This window comes from Ochlerotatus camptorhynchus, unplaced genomic scaffold, assembly GCF_037179485.1.
Source record: "Ochlerotatus camptorhynchus isolate MF236.1 unplaced genomic scaffold, CSIRO-AGI_Acam_v1.1 ptg000007l, whole genome shotgun sequence".
Lineage (NCBI taxonomy): Eukaryota > Metazoa > Arthropoda > Insecta > Diptera > Culicidae > Ochlerotatus > Ochlerotatus camptorhynchus.
In genome coordinates this window covers 4,125,924-4,140,035 of record NW_027040499.1, presented here as the reverse complement: position 1 = coordinate 4,140,035, position 14,112 = coordinate 4,125,924, and positions in this window count along the sequence as shown.

Genomic DNA, 14,112 nt, shown 5'->3' with positions numbered 1-14,112 from the left:
CTTTGAAGTGCAATCGATCGGTTGCGGACTGACGCATTCTTTTATGATACTACGTCGTTGCTTTTAGCTGTATAAGGGTTGTGCTAAAATGTATGCATGTTTACAAAGCAATCAATTTATTGATATGCGAACTACTGTGGTTCAAGTTGAATTCAGTTCAGCGATGTCGTCGACGTACGCCTTCATGACCTTCTGGAATAACTTTCTTCGTTAGTTATTTCATTGGAGCCTACATTGGGTTCTATCAAAGTTCAGTTAAAAATGATCAATTTATAAGCATGATAAGTATTATTTACTCAATAATTACCCTCCGCGGTGAAGGTAATTCATGGATTTAAATCGTGGTTTAACTAACTAATGAATCCATGTTACCTTACCAGTCAGACTAAGGTCTGGGTGTCCTCTGCTGTGCACAGAGGTCGTCTCCATTCCACTCGATCCATGGTTGCACGTCACCAGCAGTCTCACTGTCTGCCACCTGTTCGATCCATCCTTCGTCCCGATCCAGTTGGTTCATTATCGAGAACCATTTTCACCGGACCGGGTATTCTTACGACATGGCAAGCCCACCGTAATGGCCTGGCTTTTGGCGGTGGTGACGATGGGTGGTTCTCTCAGCAGCTGGTGCAATTCCCGGTTCATTCGCCTCCTCAGCTTTCTGTCTTCTATCTGCACTCCACGGTAGATGATACACAACACTTTCCGTTCAAAAACACCAATAGTCCATGTATCGTGGCCGTAGAGGACAACCGGTCTAATCAGCGTTTGGTAGATAGTTAGCTTCCTGGTGCAGGGAATTTCATTCCACCGGAGTACAAAGTAAGCACGATTCCCTGCCATAATGCGTCTTTGGATTTCTCTGCTGGAGTCATATTTTCGGGGGTGACCAATGAGCCCAGATACACGAACTCGTCTACCCCCTCGATTTCATAACCATGCGAACTCGTCGTGGGACTCTGACATTATTTTCTATTGAATCTCTTCCTCTCATGTATTTGAATCATTTATTTGAGAAACTGCATAATTCCATTTGATACAAATGCTGAAAAACAGCATACAAAAAAGAAACCGACGTTATTCGTGAATTATGCTGTTTCTCAAATAATTTTTTTTATTTTTTCTTTGACGCATTAATGACGAGTCCAATCCGATTGGCTTCAACCTTCAGCCTGATATACGTTTCCGTCATCGTCTCAAAGTGTTGTGCCATAATGTCAATCGCCGAACGTTATTGAACTGAATGGGTTGTTTAAGAAATTGTTTAAGTAATCTTTAACTTGATACAAATGAGATCTAGGGAAAATTGTTGGAAATCTCGGAGTAAGTAAATGTTTGCGTAGTCTGTAATCTTAAAAAATGGGATTAAGAAAATGTTCAAGATTCTGAAGCTTTGAGAATGCATGTTGGTTTGATGAACATTAGAGTGTGATTTTTATTTAATTTGTTAAATATTAAAAACTTTAAGGTGATTCCTTGTAGAGTCCACAAATAGCCGCCACGTAGGCTATACATGCACTTCCACTTCGAATTTTCAATTACATAAATCTCAGAAATTAATGCCCCATTTCACCTTAAATGTCTACTTCATGAATGCTGCAGTACAGCAAACGTGTAGTAACAGTTTTTATGTGGTACGTTTCGAGGAAACTGATTTTTTTCTTTATTAATTTATTAGATAAGGCTCAATCAATTTAACTTTACAGAGCCGATGATTCTTGCTCACTATAGTCAAAATTTATAATACAATAAACGCTTCCGCTATCCAATAAACCTTCTCCATTAGAACGGGATTCCAGTGTTTTCAGTGTAAGGCAGTATCGCCAACAGGGGGGGGGGGGTGGTCAGAGCACATCCATTGCAGTAATGGACGCAAAACGTGATCATCACGCACACACTCATCACGAAACGGTTGCTTTCCAAAGTCGACGACGCATCGACCGAAAGAACTACTGATGAAGAACAATGAAAAGGACCACACAATGGTTGCTGCCGAGTAAACAGACAATCACGTGACACACATTGAGAGTGGCCTGGTTCTGTCGACAGCCGAGTGAACACTCAAAACTGATATTTGTGCACTTAACGTTTCGAAGTGGTTACGAGAATAAGGATCTCACAGCGAAATACCTTAAAGTCTTAGGTTTAGAAAAAAAAACAATTTCTTTTAGAATATAAGATTGGGAAAAGTACTCAAAATGTGGAATAATGGAAAACTTACAAGATAACAGATTAAAAAAAAATCATTGTTGTTCCTGGAAAGCTTTCAATGCTCTGCCACTTTGAAGCATGATCAGGGCTCCAGCAATTTAAATAAAGTTAAGGGTTGTGCCCCAAGCTCAATTTAATAATAATTACAACATTACTGATTTTTTTAATTTAACCTAAAATAAACAAAATATCAATTCTAAGTTTTGAAATTAGGAGACAATCAATATCCTTAATTTAATTAAATTTTCATATTTCAAAATTCCTATCCCATTCAAAAATAGGTTCCAAACATGTACCTACTGATTAGCGGCGCCTACCTATGTACCTACTGATTAATGTTTATTTACAGTAGTCGGAGTTAAAGTTCGCTAATTGAAATGCATTTCATATAGCAAACCATGTCCATACTCGCGACATCGCTCTGATGAGACAGCGAAACCCTACCCCCAAGCTCCTCCCTTTATCCTATCTTCGACAATGTACCGCTCTACCGCTCGGGTAAGCCGCGAGTATTCGGCCCAACTCCTACTAGACGTAGAATTAAGTGAATTTTGTTACAAATTATCGGCTCTGTAAAGCTAACGCGATTGAGCCTTCCAAATAAATGAACTAGATAAAAAATAGTAGAAGGGTCTGTGCCTAGGGGCACGAACGGAAGCTTGACGTAGGACCGCTAGTGGACGGAATAAATGTGAAGAGCATTTCGTTCTTTTAATTGATCAATTATCTATTATCTCAACTCTTTCCGTTTTTGAATTGTAGGCGTACCAAATTTGTAGTATTTTTTTTTTAAAGAGAAAGTTGATTAAGAGAATCAATCAAAATCACTTGCACCCCTGCTTCCAAGTTTGGTTACAAGATTACAACTCTGGAGAGCATTTTGTGTGGTCGTTGGGGGCTTGTGGTTCTGAATATGGACTAACAAGCACAGATAAATTCTATTCCAACTCTTTACTGATGTAAGCTTGATGGCCCTGAAAAGGGCCGTTTTATTGAAGAGGACATCCATGGCCACTTACGCTTGGCGTGTTTAGTGTAGGTGACAGCATCACGGACCTCATTTTCCAGGAACACCTTCAGCACACCTCGCAGATCAGACCGGAGATAAGTTTGACACCACCACGGCGAGCCAGAAGACCGATGGCGGTTATCTCGAAGAACTTTGCGATGACGCTTGGCGCCTCCTTTACCAGACCTTTTCCTCCTTTGCCACGACCAGTCAATTGTGGCTTGTTAGGTGTGAAGGAGTGGACTAGCCACCACCTTCCTACTGCTGCAATTGCTGTTCACCACACCGTCCGAAGCAAAAATGAGCTAATGCCATAGTAGTAAAATTTACGTTTATTTTCTGGGTTTTATGTTTCAACATTTGATTTAACATTTCAATTGGTTAGCCTTTGGCTCTTCATCTTTGTTCTAGTTAATTGGTTATTCTAATGTGATGATTGCGTTTAGCGCTAATTTACAGGATACCCTTTGTGGGATTGTTTTGGTTTGAATTTAAAAATTTGATAACCTACCTACTTGAGCACCTAACTACTTAAACTAGGTTGCCAAATCACGAATGATCTGGTGGTTTGATCGCAGACAGGCGACTCTGAACCTTTCCAGCGTGGAAGTCTTTCGCTCCTCGAGTGTTTGAAGACCGGCCAGGTGGTGAATCTCAGAATTACGAGTTCGCGGTGGACTGTTAAGGATCATTCTGAGGATCTTGTTTTGGATCCTCTGAAGCTTTAAGTGGTGGCACTTAGCACAACTCTCCCAGATTGGCATACCATACTCAATAGCCGGCAGAATGATTTGCTTGTGGACAGCAAGCTTGTTTTTGAGGGACAGGGTGGACTTCCTGTTTATCAGAGGGTAGAGCGACCTGATCAAGATGTTACACTTGGTGGATGTCTTGTCCACATGGGATCGGAATAGCAATTTGCTATCGAGGGTGAGACCAAGGTAGACTACTTCACTCGACCATTCAATGGGAGTGCTATCAAGATGGATCTTGACGTTAGCAGGCGGGACAAGCCGAGGTGAATACGAATGTGGAAACAGAATGGTTTGTGTTTTAGCTGCATTGATACAAATCTTCCAGCTCTTAAAATAGTCGGACAAAACATCCAGGCCTGATTGTAGTTTACTCGCCAGAGCACGGATCACTCGACCCTTATAGATGATGGAGGTGTCATCTGCGAACATTGACAGGATACCACCACCCGGCAGGGGAGGAACGTCTGACGTAAAAATGTTGAATAGGATAGGCCCAAGCAGGCTACCTTGAGGGACCCCTGCATCAACGTTGAACGTATCAGAGGAGACATTGTTCAAGTAGACCTGGAATGATCTGCTCGACAAGTAGTTTTTGATGATCTTCACGAGGTAGTTCGGAAAGTTGTATCGATGCAGCTTGTACACTAGACCATCATGCCAGACATTGTCGAACGCCTTCTCGACGTCCAACAATGCCATGGCAGATGTATTGGAAACGGACTTGTTCCGCTTGATGATGTTAGTAACCCGTGCGAGTTGGTGGATGGTAGAGTGGCCTTTCCTAAACCCGAATTGCTCTTTGAGAAAGATGTTATTATCATTTGAAAACACCAGCAGACGGCTGAGTATCAATTTTTCGAATAGCTTCGAGATGGAGGACAAGAGGCTGATGGGGCGATAGCTTTTGGCACTGGTAGGGTCTTTGCCAGGTTTGTGAATTGGAATAACTTTGGCTAACTTCCAGCATGCAGGGAAGTAGCCAAGCATTAAACACTTGTTGAAGACCACTGCAAGGTGCTTGAAGAAGTCAACACTCAAGTTTTTCAGCTCGAGGTTGACCACTCCATCGACACCAGCGGCCTTCATGTTCTTTGTTGATTTAATCGCTGCTATTACCTCATCAGCCGATATTCTACTTTCATCAGGAACAACTACGGGGGTGGCAGCGACACTAGCCATTGCCTGTGATACTGCAGGCTCGTGGGGACTCACCATGGCGTGGCCAAGGTTATGTGAATTTACAAAGTGTTGTCCAAGAGCATTGGCCTTTTCAAATGGGGTTATTAGTAAAGATGGGTCCGAATTTTGGTTAGGAGAGGAAAGGGGAGGAATGGGCCTCGGCTTATTTTTCAAAATCTTTGCCATTTTCCAGAATGGCTTAGCACAATCTGGGAGAGAGCGAATCTTGTTTGCAAAATCGATATTTCTGAGATCCACCATCCTGGCTTGGATGATTTTGTTCAAACGGTTGCAATTGGTCTTCAGGTTAGGCAGCCCAGTACGCTGGTACTGCCTACGAATCGTGTTGCGGAGTCTAATGAGGTCTTTAGTAGGCCTGTCAAGGTTCAGAGTATTACTCACCTGTCTGGATACTGGCACATGTAGCTCCCTGGCCCGGGAAATTGCTTGATCGATGGAGCGCAGACACCGGTCAACATCTTCGGACGATTCCGGTTGGACATCGTAGTCTACAGCGGTGTCGACGCAATGTTGGAACTGACCCCAGTCAACACGATGATAGTTGCGCCGGAAAGCTTCAAATCAATTTACGGAGGATCCCACCTCAGTCACCACCGGGTAGTGGTCCGAGCTGAGTTCCTGATAGGTGATAGGTTGAGCAATGTTGTTGCCCATGTTGCTGATGAAGATATCGATGGTAGCGTGAACACCGGACCGACTCAACCGGGTGGGAGTTTCCGGACTCAAGATGTTGTACTGCGCTTCCTGCAGGTCGTTGTTCAGGATGGTGCCGTTTTGATTGCGCCGATTGTTGCCCCAAGCTTGATGTATGGCGTTCAGGTCGCCAGCGATGATAAAGTTTTCCCGTCGTCGTGTTAGCTTGATAATATCTCGTCGCAGATCTGCTGCCGATCCGTCCCTGATGTTGACTTGTTTGGGGCAGTAAGCCGCGACGATGGTGATGGGGCCGATAGGAGTAGAAACTTCCACCCCTACGGCTTCGATGATCTTCAGCTGAAAGCTGGGCATCAGTCGACAGCAGATGTTTCTCCTTATTGCAATAGCCACTCCTCCTCCTCCAGAGTTGGTTCGATCTAGCCTCACGAGCCGGAAATCGGGAAGGTAGACGTTTGTTTCAGGCTTCAGGTGGGTTTCAGTTATGATGGCAATGTCGATGTTTCGTTCATTGAGAAACTCAACAAACTCGATGTTTTTGCTCTTCAAGGAGCAAGCGTTCCAATTTACGATCTTGATGGCTTCACGGTCCATACTTAGTGACAAGGGACAGGGCAGCATGTAGCTGTTCAGATCGAGTCTTGCAGGTGCGCAAGATGATGATGACCTCGGCCACGAGCGTCACAAGTTCCTCCGAGGTGAACGGAGAATCGTCGACAGGCTCACCTGAGACAACACCAGCGTATGATAAACCAGGGGCGGTGGAGGGACCTGGCATTGGCTGGGCAGCAGCAGCAGCGAGACGATGCTGGACTGTTCGATTGTTAGGAATACTCACATGCTTGACTTGTTGGTTGTTGAGCGGAAGTGGTTCTAAGTTCGGAACATGTCGACGGGGCTGGAGAGCTGGGTACTGGACTTCCGTGCGTGCAGGAGGCGAACGATGATTACGGAGGCGATTACCGGGCTGATTATTGATCGTAGCCTTCCGACGGATATTGATGAACTCCACTCGCTTGGGACATCCGCGATTGGAGGCTTGGTGGTTACCACCGCAGTTGACACACGTTGGCTCGATGTCATCATCTTGCTCACAGGACGCAGTCGAGTGAGTTCCAACACACTTGCCGCAGATAGACTTCATATGGCAGTTTTTGGTGCCATGGCCGTAGGAGAGGCAGTTCATACACTGCGTAACATCACGATGTTGGGATTTGTAATGTTCCCAACTGATGATGACCTGAAACAGGTCCCGGATTTGGGATCTCAGAGCCGCTAGACTGGTGGATCCCTTCGTGAAGTGCACCAGGAACAACTGGTCACGGAAGCTGGTGTTGTGGTTGGAACGCCGGTTTATTGGGAACACCGCCTCAGGTTTGAGCCCAAGCCGCTCCAGCTCGGACTTAGCCACAGCCACCTCGAACGACGGTAATCCACGCAATACCAGCTTCAGTGGCTTGCTCGATGGCAGATCGTGCGTGAAGAAGTCAACGTTGTTTTCCTTTAGGAAACATCCTGTTTGATTGTACTCCTCCAGGCTGGAGCACATGATTTTGGTGTCGATGCTGCAAAGCTTGAAGCGAGGCAGCAGCTTGTGTTTTGCCAGTTCGGCACGCAGCTTGGCAACATCCTTCTCCGGCGTGAAAAGCGGGGGAATCCGCTCTCTTGCAGCGATGGGAACGACGTCACCATCGCCATTTTCTTCGGGGAGCACCGCAAACTGGTTGGCTTGCAGTACCCGTTTTCCGGCGTCATCCTGCGACGCGCTGTGCTGGATTACCACCTTCTTTGAAGGGCCCGCTGCTGAATCATTGGTACGTTTACGCACCATTTGTTTCGTGTTGGCAAGTTGTAGTAAACTTGCCAGAACGCGCGAAGGTGGCGACGCTTCCACGGCGCAACGCGACAGCACAAACCGAATCGAAGCGAGAACTCGAGCGAAAAAGAAAACGAACTGAACAGCTCAACAGTCGAGCAAAGAGTGAGCAGCTAATGCCATACAGCAGCGCTGTTTTATATCTTTTCAGGTTAAAGCAGAATGATGTGCAACCAAGTGGCATAAAAGCTACAAAGACTCCTCCCATTATGAGTAGTTTGCTATCAAGTAGCGACACTGGCTCTTTTCTTTTTGCAAACACGGTGAATGAGAACGACCTAAATTTGAGTTTAGTTCACTCTAAATCGCCAAAAGTGCAGGAACTCAGCGATGAGTAAATTTGTCTGTGGAAAACCTTAAAAATATGCCAGAAAATGAGGAAATTGACGAAAATTTTATTTAGTCTCGGAGTAGTACCAATAGACTCCAATCTTTACTTTTCTCAAATTCGGGAATTTTTCCCTGGAAAATCCTGGAAAAACCTGGGAAAACATGAGGCAAATTTACTCATCGCTGAGTTCCTGCACTTTATTTCTTATTTCTGAGATAACTAAACTTAAATTTGGGTCGATCTCATTCGCCGTGATATCACCTTGAAAGATATCCCAGTCGGCGCCACCGGCATGTTCTAAGGTATAACATCTCTGATCACGCCTTCCTTCGGGAAGTAAAGCCGTTGGTCCCCGGTTGAGTTGATGGGTCGATTGGTAGGGTCCAGGTGTGGGAGCTGCCTCCCTGGCGTCGGTAGCATAAGGCATTTTACGAGACGTTTCGAGTCAGCTGACCAAAATCAAAACAAAAACATCAGACGTAAACAATAACAATGCCTCGAGCACGTTCGAGTGGCCCGCCAGGAACTGTCATAAAGACGTCACGTAAAATAGCTTATTGGAGCTCAGTACGGAAAACAAATCTCGCGTCACTTTTCAATAGGTCCTATCTACATTGATCGATTCTCTTCATCGACACTCTCTTTCGTAAATAACTCGGCTTCACAAATGTTTCCTGCCGTCTTCGTCGAATTAGATGCTAGGTTGTTGCTTCTTCCATCGAAAATATCCGGCCGTGGCGATTCAAAGTTGATCAAGGTTGATCAAAATAATTTGTACCCCTGCTTCCAGTTTGCTTACATGAGCATTTTGTGTGGTCGTTGGTTCTGAATATGGACAAACAGGCAGATGAATTCTATTCCTACTCTTTACTGTAATAAGCTTGGTGGCCCTGAAAAGAGCCGTTTTTTTGCCAAAGTTGGTGATGATTTAACCTCCGAAACCAAACAGAGTGCGTCTCTGTCACTTCAAAACGTAGATGACATCTATGGCCGCTTACGCTTGGCGTGTTTAGTGTAGGTGACAGCATCACGGATCTCATTTTTCAGGAACACCTTCAGCACACCTCGTAAATCAGACCAGAGATACGTCAGACACCGCCACGGCGAGCCAGGCGACGGATGGTAGTTATCTCGAAGAATATGCGTTTGGTTCTGAATATGGCGATGAGTGTGCAAAATATTACGCAATTCCATCCTCCCTATTCGCACGCACCCAAGGATCGGAGGCGAATGCCACTTCGACTTGTTTCGTCTACTTACTACTCTCTGATGACTGTGCTGGGGAAGCATCATATGCATGTAGGTAATTGGAGGATTTGTTAGTTAATTCGACGCTTTTGGACAATGCTGGACATTTATCAGTTTTTCAATAGTTTCTTGTTGAAAATCAACATTCGAAAGCATTGTTATCGATGCGTAGCCATATTTCTGATCGATTGGTGATAAAATTATTGAAATTGGGCCAGGGGCAGCTGAGTTATTAACGTTCAAAATCTTTCTTAATTTGTTACATGTTCCATTTTTGGTTTTCACAAAGTGTACCCCCATATGGAAAAGACGTAGTCCTACGTCAAAAATATAGCAGACCGGTTTAACATACTTCAAAGTACGTCACACTATATTATTACATTTTGATGTTGCAGAATTATGACAGATAAACTGAATATCTTTTGAGTTTGTCCTTTATCTTAGAGTCGGTGTATAATGAGTCACGCCAAGAGAAAAAAAGGTTGAACGGGCATCACGGTTTTCGAAAGATTCCCTTCCTTTTCACTTGGCAACAGAGGACTTCTACATCAACTTCAAATGACTTCTAGCGAGAAAAAAAAATAGCGGCTGTAGTGAATCATTATTTCAGTAATTTCGTCAAATTATCTTATCAAAAAATAGTAGAAATTCTCATTACTGATCATTACCAAACGTATCCCATGACAATTTAATGCTCACTACGTGTTTATGATCATTTATTCAATTATATTTTATATTTTATTGCAATACCTTTCGTGGACCTTTCATAGCATCGTAATGTTTGTTTACTTTGCACGATAGGTAGCCAGTTTGACAGTTCAATTGGTAGACTTGGCTTCACTCTTGGCGTGACTAATTTCTCATGCTTGTGCATCATGATTTAGATATATTTGGCAGCACTGGATAGCTTATACTGTTAGGTGTAAGATTTAAACAAACAATGTTGAGTAAATGTAAAGATGTCGAAACAAGAGAGCAATCTGTCAGCCGTTGTCGCTTTGTTGCGCACCGGAGTATGCATGAAAGAAATAATTTGGTCGGTAAATGTGTCTGAAAGAACAGTGTATAATATTAAAAAAGGCTTGGGAAAGTGATAAGACGGAGCACCTGCTCATACTGCTAATAAAGCACAGAAATGGCTCACGGAAAATATTTCGTAAATTTGGGAGGAAGAAATTTGGCCCCCAAGCAGTCCCGATATAGAAAATAAGAAAATAAATCGCACAAAATTCATTGCTAGAATAACTAACTGGTGTATTTTTCTCAAATATGCCATTTACTGCAAAAATTCGTCACGCACCCTGTATAGTAAAAATAAGAATAAATTCAAATTGATTTTATACGAGTTTAAAAAATAACATACCTCCAATTTTTTCATATAAGTGAGAATAACATACGCCCTTTCAAATGCCGTTAAAAAAACTTTTTTTTTTTGCCCCAACCAGAGATATTAACATTTGAAAAGTGCATATTTTTAGTATAAAAACGTCAATAACTCTTGATCGGCGAAAGATATTGACAAGCTTTGTGCAGCAAAAATTTGCGCATTTTAAAGATCTAAAAGTTATTTGAAGACATCTTTGCTGAGAAGTTTGAGATAAGAAAACTAGAGCAAAACAACTGTTTTGATAGAGACACCGTAACTCAATATAAGAAAATAGTTCTTAATCGGTCAATTTAAGAGATACAAAAAGTTGTTTTCAACAAAGTTGCTTGGAATTAGCTCAGCTATAACTTTACTGAAGAATGTATACCTTAATTTATTCAAACAAAAAAGTTAGATTTTTGATTTTAATGATAATAAGAACCACCCTAGAATTCATTGTCATAAAAATGAGGGCCTAACTATAAGGAACAACTTTGTAGAAGAGACTTTTAGTCTAAAGTTTCAACTTCAAGCTCAAAACATATCATTCCACCTAAATCTGCATTCTGGACCACTGTGCACTGTTATGGCAGGGTCCACTTGATGCAGACATGAGTCGGTATAGATGGATTCTGCAATCATACCAAGAATCATACACTGTTTCAAATAATCAATGCAATTGTCAGGACTCTACAATCCACAGCTTGTTTGCTTCTCTTTTTGTGGACGGGAACCATGTGTGCACTAGAGAAAGACATGCGGAAAAGACGCTGAAGTGGAATTAATAAACTAACAATATGTCTCTTCAAAAATACAGGTGAAACTCCATCAGTTCCATTCGATGATTTCTCGTAAGCCATGGTTCTTCCTGGCAAATCAACATCACCATCGAGTAGAGGAAGACTTCCTCTACCCGATGGTTATGTTGGTTTGTGTAGGCGTGCCTTGAATTCCGAGAAATCAACGAAAGAAGTCATTGTTTACAAAGGCTGTTACTCTTATGAAACTCGTGTCTCGCCCTAATTCCAGCTCTATCTAGTTATATCCTGAGCGGTGGCAGCAACTTCTCCGTTGAATTCCATAGACGATGGGAAGCCAGACTCCCTGCGTTGCTCGCGTATAGCTTAAGTTTACGCTGGATGCCTGTTGCAAGATTCCCGGTAGCGCTGGCAGAGCGCAAATACACAGGGAGAATTTCTGTTAGCAAACACTAAAAGAACACCACAACAAATCCAAATTTCATTACTTAACAAGTATATTTATCCCCAACATCCCTGCTCCTTGCACAAAGACCTGATTCTATCTACTGGCTGATCATATGTATATATGTAGTGATTTAACAATAAGGAACGTGCTCACCGCCGTTTGTTGCTGACTGACATGCTGCCTTGGCCGCCATCTCGACGACTAATCTCGCCGAGGAGCTTCTGCCGCGCACCGACCCGTCGTGACGGTTCTGCCAGGTGGTGATACCGACATCCCGTCGATTCTCGAACTCTTCGATGTGGCAAACGCCTCCTTGGCGCGGATCAGGGTTCTCTAGCACTTCAACCTTCATTCGCATCCGCTACGCTTTCCACCGCGACTGGTGGATCTCGCTCTGGAATGTGCGCCGCTGACTCCCTCCGCTGATGACGACGACGACTATGTTCGGTCCTCGGCAGACTTCCCGGATCAGACCACCGGTGTCTCGACGCTGCGACCGCGTCCGCAGCGAGGTCTGCCCCGGCTCGCTTTCGTCAGCGACGGTTGCCAATCAGCTCCGTAACAAGACCCTATATGTGTGACAAGTTTTAGTCATCGGTGTTTTCTTGCCAACCTTGGCAAACTTACCCTTGACGGGGTCTCGTTGCTTTCCTGGTGCTCGTGTGGAAGGAGCTTCTACCCGTTGGACGGATGTTTTCCTCAGTCTAGCGCGGGTACCTTGCCAGGTTCGAACAACCTCGCGGCGATCCCGGACAATCTTCCGGTTAACAGGGCTGAATCCGCAGTGAGCACAACGAGCTTTGTTGTTTTGTGTTCATTTGCGCAAACGGATTATAAACTTACTCTCGACGGGACCTTGTTACTGCTTCGCGGATCTGCTGTATGAAACTCGTGTCCGTTCGACGGAGGTGTTGGTCACCATTACACTTCGACTTTCCGGGAACCACGAACGGTTGGTCGGGTGACTGACGCGGATCAAATTTCCGTTTTTCCTCCAAATGCGCACGTTTTGCTCACCCACGCCGCCCACGTTCGTGATTTGCTGGGGTACTTCGAACAATGCGAATCCGTGTGAGCGTTCATCCACTCCTTTTGTCGCCGATCGAGAACGTTTTTCCAACTCTTACTGGGCTTGCCACGCGATGTGGTTTTGTTCGGGCGAATTGCCGCTAACCCGCTCCGATCTCTCCGATCTACGTGGACCGCTCAATAGGACGTTGGCCGAGATCTCTTTCAGGGACCGATTTCCCGCGGACACGCACCAAACCGCACTACACCACATCGATCAGAAGCAGAAATTCCACACGTTTTACAGGAGACAAAATTCGATTCACCTTCCTAATGGAACCGCGTATTCAGTGTGCCTGCTTTTTTTCCTTCTCCTCTTCGCTCGCGTCGGAGCGGAAATTGCCTTGTCACTCTTGTCAAGCACGAGCAGTGAGCAAATTAATAACTAGCGAGCATCTTTTTTCAAGCAACGAAGGGGTTCGGACTTATTGCTATAATGGTCTTGTTGCTATACTGCGTGTACGTTACGCGTTGTGTGCTAAATTTAACTTTACATTTTGCCTTCACAGTAAACGTAACATGCCTCATTGGAAACTTGAAAAGCATTCACGACTGACTCGCTGGGACATTTGACTCAGCCTCACATAATGAAGTTTCACAGGAAGCGTGCGATACTTCGTAAATCTTCTCAATGCTGCTCTATTGATTGACTTCAACCTTCGTAGCTCTCGCGTTTGCCACGGATGGTGAGAAAGTTTGTGATGAGTTCTTTTCGGGACGTGTCTACCAATGCCATATACCAAGACATGTGAAAAGGTTTGCGCTGCAGCCTTAACGTCATCAGGATCAATGATGTTCTCCCATTCCATGCTAGACAATACTTCTATGATGCTACGGTGGTTAGTTTTACGGAAGTCATAAGCAACCGCAGCAGGATAATCGTCGAAATCACGCAGAATGGACTATACATTTTTTTTTTTATTATAGTCGCTTTAACGCTCTTGGGTCATTCGTGACTTGAGAGCGTTAAAGTGACTATAATAATAAAAAATCTATTGTCCATTCTGCAATAGATGTTGATCGATCCAGCGTCGTATGAATCAGTCTAATAAGACGCCGGAAACCATATTTAATTGTCTGTTAATGTTCATTCCTCTTCGCGAATATATCATGTAAGTCTGAACGTCGGTAAATCTTTAATCCGTTATTGATCGGCCCATATCACGATATCAGTTTGTAAAACTGTAAGTC